At 41.1% G+C, this 17,616-nt stretch overlaps 1 long non-coding RNA gene across 5 annotated transcripts; it reads left to right on the top strand.

Moving 5' to 3' along the window:
* Positions 1-679: 679 nt before the first annotated feature.
* LOC118682189 (uncharacterized) lies at positions 680-17,199 on the top strand. 5 transcript variants are annotated; one of them, XR_011397309.1, is made up of 10 exons: positions 680-1,476; positions 1,548-2,749; positions 7,649-7,877; positions 7,937-8,156; positions 8,217-9,934; positions 10,006-11,049; positions 15,936-16,164; positions 16,224-16,443; positions 16,504-17,012; positions 17,082-17,199. It is a non-coding gene; the product is annotated as an uncharacterized lncRNA (long non-coding RNA). The 5 variants fall into 5 exon arrangements; XR_011397308.1 differs by having other exon boundaries at positions 8,217-8,725; positions 8,795-9,934; positions 16,504-17,199; XR_011397310.1 differs by having other exon boundaries at positions 680-1,214; positions 1,300-1,476; positions 16,504-17,199.
* Positions 17,200-17,616: the final 417 nt, after the last annotated feature.

The following is a 17,616-nucleotide window of genomic DNA, read 5'->3' on the forward strand; positions in this document are numbered from 1 at the left end:
CTTTAGAACAATATGGACCAGCACTGAAAAATTGTGGGAAAGCCATTAATGACTCATTGAAACCTTTAATTGAATCTTTCGAAAAACTTGTCAAAGCAGCAGCCGATGCAGTTAAAGACGTATTTGAGGAACTCAGTTAATATTTAACGAAACTATCATCCCTTGATGAACTGCATAGTGAACTGAAAGAGCAAGTGAAAAAGTTAAGACTTGTAGAGAACGCTTTACAATTATTGAACGATCTCTTTGACCAACTGCATATTCTTGGTGAGAGCTCCACGTTTCATTTAGTGGGATCAACTGACATTTCAGACAATATAATTACTTCTCTATTAGGTATCACATCAGAATAATTTGATGTTATTGATAAGCTACCAAGTATATTCCGCTTCAGTGTCTTGAATTTCTTATTAAATGAAAACTGGGAAAAGATTGTTAGCGAAAAATACCTTAAGTAATGGATTTTATTCAATGATTTTTATCTACACGGCCACATTGCGGATGGTCATCAAATCTTCACATTTGATGGTCAGCATTACTCCTTCCCAGCTTCCTGGCAAGTACATATTGGCTCAAGACAGTGTTGACAATAATTTCACTGTCGTCGCACACCTTAACAATGGCAAGCTAAAATTTATTACATTAACCGATCGTGACGATGATTTCACTGAAATTTCAGATTGAGGTGCTTTAAAAATCAATGGTAAAGAAACTGAGTTCCCTCAACATTTTAACGGTATTCATGCTTGGTGTTTATTCTACACCATCTGGTTAAATTCGGAATATGGCATCAGGATTTGAAAATTTGCAATGTTAAAGTAGATGCATAAGCAAAACGCGTGGTCTCCTAGGGAATGGAAATGCAGAGCCATACGACGACTTAATTGAAGTAGATGGTACACCGATAACAGCAAAACCGGCACATGCAATCGCTCGTTCAGAAATTTGCTCGGAGATATTTAGTTTAGAGTCTCCCTTACCGACAGGCTATATCTTTGAAAATCCCGCACCATATCGCGCGAGGTGTGATGCCGCTGTCACTGAGGCTTCCGAAAAGGGAAAAGAATCCGCAGCATGTCTAATAGCTACTGCTTATGGCTCAGCCTTGAAACTAAAAGAGATTTCAAGTCAGTTACCATCCCGTTGCTTGAAATGCGCTGGTGCTACTTGACAACGTGAATTAGGCCAGGAGTTCACTGTTAAAATACCAAACAGTAAGGCCGATATTATTTTTGTTGTCGACCTTGACATTAATTTTTTAATGGACCAAAGAACATTTGCTTACACTGCGTCTCACAGGAGGTGGCGAATCCGAAGGTTGTCGAAATATTCAAGGGCATTGAATCACTCTTCAGAAGTAACGTACCACAATCAGACGAAAAGGCGTTCAGATTAGCACTCAATTATCCATTCCGTGCCGGATCTGCAATGAGTATTGTTGGGGTCCGTAGCAGTACTTTGGACTTCGTCAATTTGGTAAGAACTTATATAAAAATTTAAAGATAAAAAATACGACAATAAATAAATTGTTTCGTTTTAATTTTTAGTTCAAATTGGTACGAGCTCACTTAACCGATGCAGCCACAAATTTCAATAGGGCTTTGTTACACCTGATCGGTCCAGTTACGGCCACATTGCGGATGGTCATAAAATCTTCACATTTGATGGTCAGCATTACTCATTTACAGGAAGCTGCAAGTACATATTGGCTCAAGACAGTGTTGACAATAATTTTACTGTCGTCGCACACCTTAACAATGGCAAGCTTAAATTTATTACATAAACCGATCGTGACGGTGATTACGCTGAAATTTCAGACGCAGGTGCTTTAAAAGTCAATGGTAAAGAAACTGAGTTCCCTCAACATTTTAACGGTATTCATACTTGGTGTTTATTCATGTTAAAGTATAAGAATTCTACCTAAGCAAAACGCGTGGAATCGGAAAGTGCGTACCGATAACTGCAAAAACCGGCACATGCAATCGCTCGTTCAGAAATTTGCTCGGGTATTTTTAGTTTAGAGTCTCCCTTAACGACAGGCTATTTTTTTTATTTGACCTTGAAATTAAAAGAGATTCCAACTCAGTTACCATCTCGTTGCTTGAAATGCGCTGGTGCTGCTGAACAACTTGAATTAGGCCAGGAGTTCACTGTTAAAATACCAAACAGTAAGGCCGATCTTGTTTTTGTTGTCGATCTTGACATTAATTTGACTGTGCTTCGCAACTTGGTTGCGCCTGCAATATTGGAGGTACGTGACTCGCTAAAACACGTGGTTTCACTAATGTGCAAATAGGAGTAATTGCTTATAATGAGTCTCAACTTTATCCAGCTGTGTTAACTAGTGACGGTGGAAAAATTAATTATCAAGGCAATTTAGACAATGTTCGACTTAATTGCCCAAAGAACATTTGCTTACACTGCGTCTCACAGGAGGTGGCGGATCCGAAGGTTGTCGAAATATTCAAGCGCATTGAATCAGACTTCAGAAGTATCGTACCACAATCAGACGAAAAGGCGTTCAGATTAGCACTCAATTATCCATTTCGTGCTGGATCTGCAAAGAGTATTGTTGGGGTCCGTAGCAGTACTTTGGACTTCGTCAATTTTTTTCGTCTTAATTTTTAGTTCAAATTGGTACGAGTTCACTTAACAGATGCAGCCACAAATTTAAATAGGGCTTTGTTACACCTGATCGGTCCAGTTAATGACCAATCTGTGGAACACATTCCAAAAGAGAAACTAGTCGGTAAGAAAAATAAACAATTAGTTAACAAAAATTTTGTGACTTTACGAAACCACGATGAAAGTAAAACATTTTACAAATTGTATTGATACCACGACTTGAATCTTAACCTATAAACTAATAGTAAGATACACCAATAAAATAAGAGGAAAAAGTATATTCTGTCCATATCTTAAATTTTCTAATTCAAACTTAGGAAATCAAGGAATGTAGGTGGGTAGGTAGGTTGAGTGGCTGTCTAACGACGCACCTACGACTATAGGAGGCCCATTGTGATACCACCGGGACTAATGTTCCCTCACTCTATCGTCTCCTCTCTGAACCAACCTGTGCTCCTGATGAAGTTCATCAGTACAAATAACTTTACATTAGCAACTTCTGATACGTCGTCAAGGAATCCACGACCGATAGTTGCGATTTTTTTCCTGTATAGAGCTTTACATTCGCATAGAAGATGCTTTACAGTCCCCTCTTCTTTTACTTCTTGACAGCTTCTACAATAGTCGTTGTATGGTACACCTAGCCTACTGGCATGTCTACCATTTAGACAGTGACCTGTTAGTACTCCTATCAGAGTTCTTATATCATTGCTTTTAAATTTTAGTAGAAGGTTTGTGCGACTCATGCTCCATTCCTGAAACGTTAGTCTGCTGGTTGAGCAGGTTATTGATTGTATCCAAAGAGACTCTGCTATATTTATAGCATGTTCGCTGATTAAGTGTTTGCAAGTTGCCAGAGGCATAAAAATACCCTCTTTTTCAGGGGTCATTTGCTTCGCAGTTACCAGGGATATCACTATGTCCTGGAGCCCATTGAAGGTTTATTTTGAAGTAGGATTTCAGATCCTCTAATAGGTCAAGACATTCTTTCACTAGCTTGGATGAGACCATTGGAGACTTGAGTGATTTCAAGGCCGCTTGGCTATCCGTATTTTTATAAATGCTCATTGTTGTGAGCACACTTTTTGTCAATACAACAAGGCTTTCTTTAATTGCTGTGATCTCCACCTGGAAGACACTGCAGTGGTCTGGTAAACGGAAGGCGATGTTGGTGTCTAATGTTACGCAAAAGACACCACTTCCCACTCGATTATCCAGTTTGGATCCATCCCTGTAGATGCTAATTCCTGTATTCCTGTCCGCCTCGTCCCTTCTCCACTCCTCTCTTGTGGGGAAGGCAATATTGTGGACCGAATTTAGTTTCAGTTCTATTGGATTGCGGAAATCCGTGGATTGGGGTAGGAACGGGAATATACTGAGTATCCTAGAATGTATCTTGTTGCATGCGACTAGTTGGGAGGATTCCCTCAGTCTAAGAGCTGACTTTGCTGCCACTTGCTTACAGAACAGGTCTGTTGGTAGTAAATGTAGAATGACATTTAGAGCCTGGCTTGGCGTTGTTCTAAGATCTCCACTAATGCATATACTGTATCTTTGTATACTTTCCTTACGCTTTACCGCGTATTTCTTTTCCATTATTGGCCACCATACCAATATACCGTATGTCATGATTGGTCTGACAACTGCTGTATAGAGCCAATAAGTTACCCGAGGCGTTAGCCGCCATTTGGGGCCAAGGTGTAGAGTGCTGTGGCTGCTAGCATCCAAGTTTTGTTTCCATGAAAGCTTCCTGTCTAAGATTAGTCCCAGGTTAATAGCTTGCCTTATCTCCAATTGTTAGTCTGCAACCATTTATTAATGGCGCCGTAACTTCTGGAGCATTATGTTTTCTGGTGAAAAATGCTAGCTCGTTCTTACCAGCATTTTAGTTTAATCCGCACGCTACTGCCCAACGATTTATATCGTCCAAGATCGTTTGCATAAGGTTTGCGAGAGTATTCGGGAATTTGCCTCTGACCGATACTGCCACATCGTCAGCGTAGCGCACAACACGTACCCCCTTCTTTTCTATCTCTCTATCAGAGCTTAGTGCTGTTTCTGTGGATTTTCCTTTAGAATACGCATGCTGCGAACTAGCCAACTTTTCTGGTTTCAGTTTGTTTCTTATATGTAATTCTATTAGTCTTTCCAGCGTTTTTAGAAGGAATGAGGAGAGGCGAATTGGCCTGAAGTCCTTTGGCTTGTATGCAAGCTTTTGCCTGCCTTTGGTATGTATATTACCTTGACTTCCCTCCAAAGCGAAGGTATATAGTTTAATTGCAGCGCCCCCTTAAGAATGGCAATTAGCCAATTCATTATGTAATTCTGTGACTGCTGCAATTGAGCCGGAAATAGACCGTCTGATCCCGGCGACTTAAAGGGCTTAAAACTATTTATTGCCCAGCGTACGTTGCTTTCTGACACTATGTTTATAAGAGTGGAGTCCATTTCTGCTCCACTGTCTTGAGTATATTCAGCAGTATAGCTTTTAGAGCTGCCTGAGAAGTAGGTATCCATTAGTAGCCCCAGGGACTCTTCACTGGATACCGTCCAACTTCGCTCTGGCTTCTGAAGATAACTGATACTGTGCACCGATTGTGCCATTATTCTCCTAAGTCGAGACGCTTCCGCCGTGTTCTCGATATCATTACAAAAAGATTTCCATGAATTTCTTTTTGGTCTCCTAACTTCCTTTTTGTATGACCTAAGGAGGTTGTAATAATATAACCAGTCTGACTCGCCTTGGGATTGCTTAGCTAAATTGAACTGCTTTCCGCATTCTTTCTGTATCTTTTTAAGTTCTAGAGACCACCAAGGAGCCTTATTCTACCCCTACTTCGTGTTATTGGACAAGCCACTTCTAATGCTGCCGGCACGATTCCGTGAGTCGATTAACGAGGATATCTAGATCCTCCTTGCTATTGGGCTGAAACGGTAGAATCATAGGGATACGTTTTTCCAGCTCTTGCATGTGCACCTGCCAGTTCGTTTTCCTATGATTCCTAAAGTTAATGCCTCTATCGGCCCTTTCCTCTATTGTACATTCAATATATAGATGATCCGAAAAGCAATGTTCTTCGAGAACCCTCCATTGGGTTACCCTGTCAATTAGTTCTTCCGACACAAGTGTGATATCCAGCACTTCTTGTCGGTTTCTTGTAATAAATGTTGGCATGCTTCCCTTATTACACACCAGTAACTAGCAGGTAATTAAAGAGACACTCACCTCTGTCATTGATATCTGTGCTGCCCCAGATTGTGTGATGTGGGTTACGTCACCGCAACGTTCCAAAACCAAAATAAGCAATGATGACAAACTACAAGTTTGTTGGAGCCAACGACCCAATTGCACCAATAATTCCGATTTCGTCAGAATGACTACAAATGCATTTTTAGCAACGTAAACACAAAGTGTCAGCAACCCTTATTTCCTAATTGTATTCTCAACTTTCAAATTCATTCGCATTACCAAATCGCATATTTAGCTAAGTAAGCATTATTGTAGAATATAAGCGAATAATTGTAATATCACACGGGGAGAATGTAAAATAAAGTATAACCATTCACAACAATCAAATAATTGTTTTTTTTTGGTTCCCGCTGGTACATTCGACCTAATTTGCGCGCTTGAGTCGCATCCAAGTATCGTCATGCACTTGGATGCCTCACTATCCCGTACCACCTCTTTTACCATCAGAGGTGGCACCAGGTCTTGCTCGTATGGCATATACCACGACACCAGCCGGTAACTGCTTGTGCCCGTTTCCCAGCTTACTGCTGCTGTGTCGTTGTTACAGCAAGCTCAGACCCGGAAGAAGAACAGATCCATACCCTTGCCCTTGGTCTGGATGGTATGTCCTTTTTTTCCACTGCTACCAATTTTGCCCCGGGTTATACCTCTCCCACCTTGGCTATAGCAGTTTTGTATAGAGTGACCGATCTCTCGTCGTCGCAAGCAATCATTTTGATCTGGCCCTGGTACCAGCCGGCATCTGTGCATGACGGTGGCGAACCCGGATTGCTTATTAGCACTTCTAGTACAACATTTGTCAGCGCAGCCTGCACCCATTTCCATTGGGCTCTGGGGCTTATTCCTTCGGGATCTCCCTCATTCAGAACGCCAATGACAATTCGGTCCGGGGCCACTTCTGCAAATGATTTTGCGGGCGTTACACCCTTGGTCTTCGGCCTCTTGGCTGACGGCTTTGCCTCTTCAGCTGACCTCTGTCGCTTGGCTGCCTTTACCGGCGGCTCCAACTTGAAGTTGGGTATGACTACTCTCGCGCAGTCAATCGATGCTTGGAGCTCCTTCGTTAGTTCCTCTCTCGTTGGCGGCTTTAGCTCTACCAACCTTAGTAAGTATGCGGCGCGTCGTCTCTCCGCATACTTTGCCTTTGACGGGTCCTGCATGCTAAACGCAGGCCACTCCCTGGCAGATGCACTTCCAGCAGCAGCCCCTTTGGCATCTCCTCCCTCCCCCTGCTTCTCAGCCGTATTTTGGCTACAGGGTTTGGGTCTGGCTGCCTCCGGCGTTACCACTTTCTGTGGGCCAGCTTTAGCTTCTGCCCCTTTACTAGTGCTTGCCTTATATTCTGGACCAAGCTTCGCTCCTGTCCTCTTAATGCTTGTTGCCGAGCTCACTCCAAACGCTGCTCTTATTTGGGAGCAACTAGCCCCCTCCGGCTTTTTTCTGGAGATCCGGGCTCTCTCCGATTTTTGTTTGTCAAACGGAAAATCGAAAACCACTATATTTAGTTTATAGTGGCTAAGGAAAAACCGGGACTGATTACAGTCACTTTTGAAAGAAACTGAAATTAATACCGAACTTAATGTAGACTTGCAAATATTCAATTCAGCTTTACATAGTGGTGCCTGAGATGAAGGTCTCAGCGAATGTCTACGCCACAAAAGATCACTGTGATTTGGCCGTTTATATTCTAAATGAGCCCATATTACAGATCGCTGCCGATTACAATCACCAGAAATATGCTTTTAATACTAACAGTAAATTGCTACTTTTCAGCCAGTCTCCGATCGAGCTCATAACCGATTTTCAACCAATGCAAATGAAATTTATTGCTAAACGTAAAGGTCTTATTGATCTCAACGCCGATGTACAACTTGGCAAAGAAATTAACCTTAATTTACAAGGCACCGACAAACAATTGTTCAGGGGCCGTATTGCGCTTGATGCACCGTACTTCTTGCAGACCTCTTATTACAGTAACAACGAAGAGATAAAACCATTTTTGGTATTATAATATTTCTTAAACGCAATTTTTTTAATTTAATACACAATTTGTTTTCCTAGAATGTTGTCGAATCCGAGACCAAAAAGGATACAGAAGCAACAGTTCGATAATAAAAAACAAATTCAAATATATAGGCGAAACTGCCGACCAACAAGCGAAATTATTAAAAGATAGTACAGCCGATCTTTCGCAACTGAAGAGCAACTATGAAGCGAACATCAACGAAATCGCTCATGCATTAGAGAACCATCCAGCTTTAAAACAGATCAGCGAAAGCTAGTAAGCTTTTTTTAAACCTTCTTCAAATTTGTTCTATATATCAAATTTATATATTTTCAGTAAAAAAATGTACGCTAAATTGAAAAATTGCCGGAAATTTGTCGAAGAGTGTTGCTGGATCCTATGAGAACTTATATATAATAAATCCGTTGCAGAATTTTATATAAAATTAGAATCTACACTAAGAGAAACAGTGTTGCCAGCATGGGAAGACCTGTTGGTCACCACTTCTAACCTTCTTGGCGACTTGCGCGTACAATTAGTAAATTTAATCACTGAATTAGTCCAAGAAATTTGGATTGCTTTAGAACAATATGGACCAGCACTGAAAAATTGTGGGAAAGCCATTAATGACTCATTGAAACCTTTAATTGAATCTTTCGAAGAACTTGTCAAAGCAGCAGCCGATGCAGTTAAAGACGTATTTGAGGAACTCAGTTAATATTTAACGAAACTATCATCCCTTGATGAACTGCATAGTGAACTGAAAGAGCAAGTGAAAAAGTTAAGACTTGTAGAGAACGCTTTACAATTATTGAACGATCTCTTTGACCAACTGCATATTCTTGGTGAGAGCTCTACGTTTCATTTAGTGGGATCAACTGACATTTCAGACAATATAATTACTTCTCTATTAGGTATCACATCAGAATAATTTGATGTTATTGATAAGCTACCAAGTATATTCCGCTTCAGTGTCTTGAATTTCTTATTAAATGAAAACTGGGAAAAGATTGTTAGCGAAAAATACCTTAAGTAATGGATTTTATTCAATGATTTTTATCTACACGGCCACATTGCGGATGGTCATCAAATCTTCACATTTGATGGTCAGCATTACTCCTTCCCAGCTTCCTGGCAAGTACATATTGGCTCAAGACAGTGTTGACAATAATTTCACTGTCGTCGCACACCTTAACAATGGCAAGCTAAAATTTATTACATTAACCGATCGTGACGATGATTTCACTGAAATTTCAGATTGAGGTGCTTTAAAAATCAATGGTAAAGAAACTGAGTTCCCTCAACATTTTAACGGTATTCATGCTTGGTGTTTATTCTACACCATCTGGTTAAATTCGGAATATGGCATCAGGATTTGAAAATTTGCAATGTTAAAGTAGATGCATAAGCAAAACGCGTGGTCTCCTAGGGAATGGAAATGCAGAGCCATACGACGACTTAATTGAAGTAGATGGTACACCGATAACAGCAAAACCGGCACATGCAATCGCTCGTTCAGAAATTTGCTCGGAGATATTTAGTTTAGAGTCTCCCTTACCGACAGGCTATATCTTTGAAAATCCCGCACCATATCGCGCGAGGTGTGATGCCGCTGTCACTGAGGCTTCCGAAAAGGGAAAAGAATCCGCAGCATGTCTAATAGCTACTGCTTATGGCTCAGCCTTGAAACTAAAAGAGATTTCAAGTCAGTTACCATCTCGTTGCTTGAAATGCGCTGGTGCTACTTGACAACGTGAATTAGGCCAGGAGTTCACTGTTAAAATACCAAACAGTAAGGCCGATATTATTTTTGTTGTCGACCTTGACATTAATTTTTTAATGGACCAAAGAACATTTGCTTACACTGCGTCTCACAGGAGGTGGCGGATCCGAAGGTTGTCGAAATATTCAAGGGCATTGAATCACTCTTCAGAAGTAACGTACCACAATCAGACGAAAAGGCGTTCAGATTAGCACTCAATTATCCATTCCGTGCCGGATCTGCAATGAGTATTGTTGGGGTCCGTAGCAGTACTTTGGACTTCGTCAATTTGGTAAGAACTTATATAAAAATTTAAACATAAAAAATACGACAATAAATAAATTGTTTCGTTTTAATTTTTAGTTCAAATTGGTACGAGCTCACTTAACCGATGCAGCCACAAATTTCAATAGGGCTTTGTTACACCTGATCGGTCCAGTTACGGCCACATTGCGGATGGTCATAAAATCTTCACATTTGATGGTCAGCATTACTCATTTACAGGAAGCTGCAAGTACATATTGGCTCAAGACAGTGTTGACAATAATTTTACTGTCGTCGCACACCTTAAATATGGCAAGCTTAAACGCGTGGAATCGGAAAGTGCGTACCGATAACTGCAAAAACCGGCACATGCAATCGCTCGTTCAGAAATTTGCTCGGGTATTTTTAGTTTAGAGTCTCCCTTAACGACAGGCTATTTTTTTTATTTGACCTTGAAATTAAAAGAGATTCCAACTCAGTTACCATCTCGTTGCTTGAAATGCGCTGGTGCTGCTGAACAACTTGAATTAGGCCAGGAGTTCACTGTTAAAATACCAAACAGTAAGGCCGATCTTGTTTTTGTTGTCGATCTTGACATTAATTTGACTGTGCTTCGCAACTTGGTTGCGCCTGCAATATTGGAGGTACGTGACTCGCTAAAAACACGTGGTTTCACTAATGTGCAAATAGGAGTAATTGCTTATAATGAGTCTCAACTTTATCCAGCTGTGTTAACTAGTGACGGTGGAAAAATTAATTATCAAGGCAATTTAGACAATGTTCGACTTAATTGCCCAAAGAACATTTGCTTACACTGCGTCTCACAGGAGGTGGCGGATCCGAAGGTTGTCGAAATATTCAAGCGCATTGAATCAGACTTCAGAAGTATCGTACCACAATCAGACGAAAAGGCGTTCAGATTAGCACTCAATTATCCATTTCGTGCTGGATCTGCAAAGAGTATTGTTGGGGTCCGTAGCAGTACTTTGGACTTCGTCAATTTTTTTCGTCTTAATTTTTAGTTCAAATTGGTACGAGTTCACTTAACAGATGCAGCCACAAATTTAAATAGGGCTTTGTTACACCTGATCGGTCCAGTTAATGACCAATCTGTGGAACACATTCCAAAAGAGAAACTAGTCGGTAAGAAAAATAAACAATTAGTTAACAAAAATTTTGTGACTTTACGAAACCACGATGAAAGTAAAACATTTTACAAATTGTATTGATACCACGACTTGAATCTTAACCTATAAACTAATAGTAAGATACACCAATAAAATAAGAGGAAAAAGTATATTCTGTCCATATCTTAAATTTTCTAATTCAAACTTAGGAAATCAAGGAATGTAGGTGGGTAGGTAGGTTGAGTGGCTGTCTAACGACGCACCTACGACTATAGGAGGCCCATTGTGATACCACCGGGACTAATGTTCCCTCACTCTATCGTCTCCTCTCTGAACCAACCTGTGCTCCTGATGAAGTTCATCAGTACAAATAACTTTACATTAGCAACTTCTGATACGTCGTCAAGGAATCCACGACCGATAGTTGCGATTTTTTTCCTGTATAGAGCTTTACATTCGCATAGAAGATGCTTTACAGTCCCCTCTTCTTTTACTTCTTGACAGCTTCTACAATAGTCGTTGTATGGTACACCTAGCCTACTGGCATGTCTACCATTTAGACAGTGACCTGTTAGTACTCCTATCAGAGTTCTTATATCATTGCTTTTAAATTTTAGTAGAAGGTTTGTGCGACTCATGCTCCATTCCTGAAACGTTAGTCTGCTGGTTGAGCAGGTTATTGATTGTATCCAAAGAGACTCTGCTATATTTATAGCATGTTCGCTGATTAAGTGTTTGCAAGTTGCCAGAGGCATAAAAATACCCTCTTTTTCAGGGGTCATTTCCTTCGCAGTTACCAGGGATATCACTATGTCCTGGAGCCCATTGAAGGTTTATTTTGAAGTAGGATTTCAGATCCTCTAATAGGTCAAGACATTCTTTCACTAGCTTGGATGAGACCATTGGAGACTTGAGTGATTTCAAGGCCGCTTGGCTATCCGTATTTTTATAAATGCTCCTTGTTGTGAGCACACTTTTTGTCAATACAACAAGGCTTTCTTTAATTGCTGTGATCTCCACCTGGAAGACACTGCAGTGGTCTGGTAAACGGAAGGCGATGTTGGTGTCTAATGTTACGCAAAAGACACCACTTCCCACTCGATTATCCAGTTTGGATCCATCCCTGTAGATGCTAATTCCTGTATTCCTGTCCGCCTCGTCCCTTCTCCACTCCTCTCTTGTGGGGAAGGCAATATTGTGGACCGAATTTAGTTTCAGTTCTATTGGATTGCGGAAATCCGTGGATTGGGGTAGGAACGGGAATATACTGAGTATCCTAGAATGTATCTTGTTGCATGCGACTAGTTGGGAGGATTCCCTCAGTCTAAGAGCTGACTTTGCTGCCACTTGCTTACAGAACAGGTCTGTTGGTAGTAAATGTAGAATGACATTTAGAGCCTGGCTTGGCGTTGTTCTAAGATCTCCACTAATGCATATACTGTATCTTTGTATACTTTCCTTACGCTTTACCGCGTATTTCTTTTCCATTATTGGCCACCATACCAATATACCGTATGTCATGATTGGTCTGACAACTGCTGTATAGAGCCAATAAGTTACCCGAGGCGTTAGCCGCCATTTGGGGCCAAGGTGTAGAGTGCTGTGGCTGCTAGCATCCAAGTTTTGTTTCCATGAAAGCTTCCTGTCTAAGATTAGTCCCAGGTTAATAGCTTGCCTTATCTCCAATTGTTAGTCTGCAACCATTTATTAATGGCGCCGTAACTTCTGGAGCATTATGTTTTCTGGTGAAAAATGCTAGCTCGTTCTTACCAGCATTTTAGTTTAATCCGCACGCTACTGCCCAACGATTTATATCGTCCAAGATCGTTTGCATAAGGTTTGCGAGAGTATTCGGGAATTTGCCTCTGACCGATACTGCCACATCGTCAGCGTAGCGCACAACACGTACCCCCTTCTTTTCTATCTCTCTATCAGAGCTTAGTGCTGTTTCTGTGGATTTTCCTTTAGAATACGCATGCTGCGAACTAGCCAACTTTTCTGGTTTCAGTTTGTTTCTTATATGTAATTCTATTAGTCTTTCCAGCGTTTTTAGAAGGAATGAGGAGAGGCGAATTGGCCTGAAGTCCTTTGGCTTGTATGCAAGCTTTTGCCTGCCTTTGGTATGTATATTACCTTGACTTCCCTCCAAAGCGAAGGTATATAGTTTAATTGCAGCGCCCCCTTAAGAATGGCAATTAGCCAATTCATTATGTAATTCTGTGACTGCTGCAATTGAGCCGGAAATAGACCGTCTGATCCCGGCGACTTAAAGGGCTTAAAACTATTTATTGCCCAGCGTACGTTGCTTTCTGACACTATGTTTATAAGAGTGGAGTCCATTTCTGCTCCACTGTCTTGAGTATATTCAGCAGTATAGCTTTTAGAGCTGCCTGAGAAGTAGGTATCCATTAGTAGCCCCAGGGACTCTTCACTGGATACCGTCCAACTTCGCTCTGGCTTCTGAAGATAACTGATACTGTGCACCGATTGTGCCATTATTCTCCTAAGTCGAGACGCTTCCGCAGTGTTCTCGATATCATTACAAAAAGATTTCCATGAATTTCTTTTTGGTCTCCTAACTTCCTTTTTGTATGACCTAAGGAGGTTGTAATAATATAACCAGTCTGACTCGCCTTGGGATTGCTTAGCTAAATTGAACTGCTTTCCGCATTCTTTCTGTATCTTTTTAAGTTCTAGAGACCACCAAGGAGCCTTATTCTACCCCTACTTCGTGTTATTGGACAAGCCACTTCTAATGCTGCCGGCACGATTCCGTGAGTCGATTAACGAGGATATCTAGATCCTCCTTGCTATTGGGCTGAAACGGTAGAATCATAGGGATACGTTTTTCCAGCTCTTGCATGTGCACCTGCCAGTTCGTTTTCCTATGATTCCTAAAGTTAATGCCTCTATCGGCCCTTTCCTCTATTGTACATTCAATATATCGATGATCCGAAAAGCAATGTTCTTCGAGAACCCTCCATTGGGTTACCCTGTCAATTAGTTCTTCCGACACAAGTGTGATATCCAGCACTTCTTGTCGGTTTCTTGTAATAAATGTTGGCATGCTTCCCTTATTACACACCAGTAACTAGCAGGTAATTAAAGAGACACTCACCTCTGTCATTGATATCTGTGCTGCCCCAGATTGTGTGATGCGGGTTACGTCACCGCAACGTTCCAAAACCAAAATAAGCAATGATGACAAACTACAAGTTTGTTGGAGCCAACGACCCAATTGCACCAATAATTCCGATTTCGTCAGAATGACTACAAATGCATTTTTAGCAACGTAAACACAAAGTGTCAGCAACCCTTATTTCCTAATTGTATTCTCAACTTTCAAATTCATTCGCATTACCAAATCGCATATTTAGCTAAGTAAGCATTATTGTAGAATATAAGCGAATAATTGTAATATCACACGGGGAGAATGTAAAATAAAGTATAACCATTCACAACAATCAAATAATTGTTTTTTTTGGTTCCCGCTGGTACATTCGACCTAATTTGCGCGCTTGAGTCGCATCCAAGTATCGTCATGCACTTGGATGCCTCACTATCCCGTACCACCTCTTTTACCATCAGAGGTGGCACCAGGTCTTGCTCGTATGGCATATACCACGACACCAGCCGGTAACTGCTTGTGCCCGTTTCCCAGCTTACTGCTGCTGTGTCGTTGTTACAGCAAGCTCAGACCCGGAAGAAGAACAGATCCATACCCTTGCCCTTGGTCTGGATGGTATGTCCTTTTTTTCCACTGCTACCAATTTTGCCCCGGGTTATACCTCTCCCACCTTGGCTATAGCAGTTTTGTATAGAGTGACCGATCTCTCGTCGTCGCAAGCAATCATTTTGATCTGGCCCTGGTACCAGCCGGCATCTGTGCATGACGGTGGCGAACCCGGATTGCTTATTAGCACTTCTAGTACAACATTTGTCAGCGCAGCCTGCACCCATTTCCATTGGGCTCTGGGGCTTATTCCTTCGGGATCTCCCTCATTCAGAACGCCAATGACAATTCGGTCCCGGGCCACTTCTGCAAATGATTTTGCGGGCGTTACACCCTTGGTCTTCGGCCTCTTGGCTGACGGCTTTGCCTCTTCAGCTGACCTCTGTCGCTTGGCTGCCTTTACCGGCGGCTCCAACTTGAAGTTGGGTATGACTACTCTCGCGCAGTCAATCGATGCTTGGAGCTCCTTCGTTAGTTCCTCTCTCGTTGGCGGCTTTAGCTCTACCAACCTTAGTAAGTATGCGGCGCGTCGTCTCTCCTTTGACGGGTCCTGCATGCTAAACGCAGGCCACTCCCTGGCAGATGCACTTCCAGCAGCAGCCCCTTTGGCATCTCCTCCCTCCTCCTGCTTCTCAGCCGTATTTTGGCTACAGGGTTTGGGTCTGGCTGCCTCCGGCGCTACCACTTTCTGTGGGCCAGCTTTAGCTTCTGCCCCTTTACTAGTGCTTGCCTTATATTCTGGACCAAGCTTCGCTCCTGTCCTCTTAATGCTTGTTGCCGAGCTCACTCCAAACGCTGCTCTTATTTGGGAGCAACTAGCCCCCTCCGGCTTTTTTCTGGAGATCCGGGCTCTCTCCGATTTTTGTTTGTCAAACGGAAAATCGAAAACCACTATATTTAGTTTATAGTGGCTAAGGAAAAACCGGGACTGATTACAGTCACTTTTGAAAGAAACTGAAATTAATACCGAACTTAATGTAGACTTGCAAATATTCAATTCAGCTTTACATAGTGGTGCCTGAGATGAAGGTCTCAGCGAATGTCTACGCCACAAAAGATCACTGTGATTTGGCCGTTTATATTCTAAATGAGCCCATATTACAGATCGCTGCCGATTACAATCACCAGAAATATGCTTTTAATACTAACAGTAAATTGCTACTTTTCAGCCAGTCTCCGATCGAGCTCATAACCGATTTTCAACCAATGCAAATGAAATTTATTGCTAAACGTAAAGGTCTTATTGATCTCAACGCCGATGTACAACTTGGCAAAGAAATTAACCTTAATTTACAAGGCACCGACAAACAATTGTTCAGGGGCCGTATTGCGCTTGATGCACCGTACTTCTTGCAGACCTCTTATTCCAGTAACAACGAAGAGATAAAACCATTTTTGGTATTATAATATTTCTTAAACGCAATTTTTTTAATTTAATACACAATTTGTTTTCCTAGAATGTTGTCGAATCCGAGACCAAAAAGGATACAGAAGCAACAGTTCGATAATAAAAAACAAATTCAAATATATAGGCGAAACTGCCGACCAACAAGCGAAATTATTAAAAGATAGTACAGCCGATCTTTCGCAACTGAAGAGCAACTATGAAGCGAACATCAACGAAATCGCTCATGCATTAGAGAACCATCCAGCTTTAAAACAGATCAGCGAAAGCTAGTAAGCTTTTTTTAAACCTTCTTCAAATTTGTTCTATATATCAAATTTATATATTTTCAGTAAAAAAATGTACGCTAAATTGAAAAATTGCCGGAAATTTGTCGAAGAGTGTTGCTGGATCCTATGAGAACTTATATATAATAAATCCGTTGCAGAATTTTATATAAAATTAGAATCTACACTAAGAGAAACAGTGTTGCCAGCATGGGAAGACCTGTTGGTCACCACTTCTAACCTTCTTGGCGACTTGCGCGTACAATTAGTGAATTTAATCACTGAATTAGTCCAAGAAATTTGGATTGCTTTAGAACAATATGGACCAGCACTGAAAAATTGTGGGAAAGCCATTAATGACTCATTGAAACCTTTAATTGAATCTTTCGAAGAACTTGTCAAAGCAGCAGCCGATGCAGTTAAAGACGTATTTGAGGAACTCAGTTAATATTTAACGAAACTATCATCCCTTGATGAACTGCATAGTGAACTGAAAGAGCAAGTGAAAAAGTTAAGACTTGTAGAGAACGCTTTACAATTATTGAACGATCTCTTTGACCAACTGCATATTCTTGGTGAGAGCTCTACGTTTCATTTAGTGGGATCAACTGACATTTCAGACAATATAATTACTTCTCTATTAGGTATCACATCAGAATAATTTGATGTTATTGATAAGCTACCAAGTATATTCCGCTTCAGTGTCTTGAATTTCTTATTAAATAAAAACTGGGAAAAGATTGTTAGCGAAAAATACCTTAAGTCATGGATTTTCTTCAATGATTTTTATCTACACGGCCACATTGCGGGTGGTCATCAAATCTTCACATTTGATGGTCAGCATTACTCCTTCCCAGCTTCCTGGCAAGTACATATTGGCTCAAGACAGTGTTGACAATAATTTCACTGTCGTCGCACACCTTAACAATGGCAAGCTAAAATTTATTACATTAACCGATCGTGACGGTGATTTCACTGAAATTTCAGACTCAGGTGCTTTAAAAATCAATGGTAAAGAAACTGAGTTCCCTCAACATTTTAACGGTATTCATGCTTGGTGTTTATTCTACACCATCTGGTTAAATTCGGAATATGGCATCAGGATTTGAAAATTTGCAATGTTAAAGTAGATGCATAAGCAAAACGCGTGGTCTCCTAGGGAATGGAAATGCAGAGCCA

Source organism: Bactrocera oleae, chromosome X (genome assembly GCF_042242935.1).
Source record: "Bactrocera oleae isolate idBacOlea1 chromosome X, idBacOlea1, whole genome shotgun sequence".
NCBI lineage: Eukaryota > Metazoa > Arthropoda > Insecta > Diptera > Tephritidae > Bactrocera > Bactrocera oleae.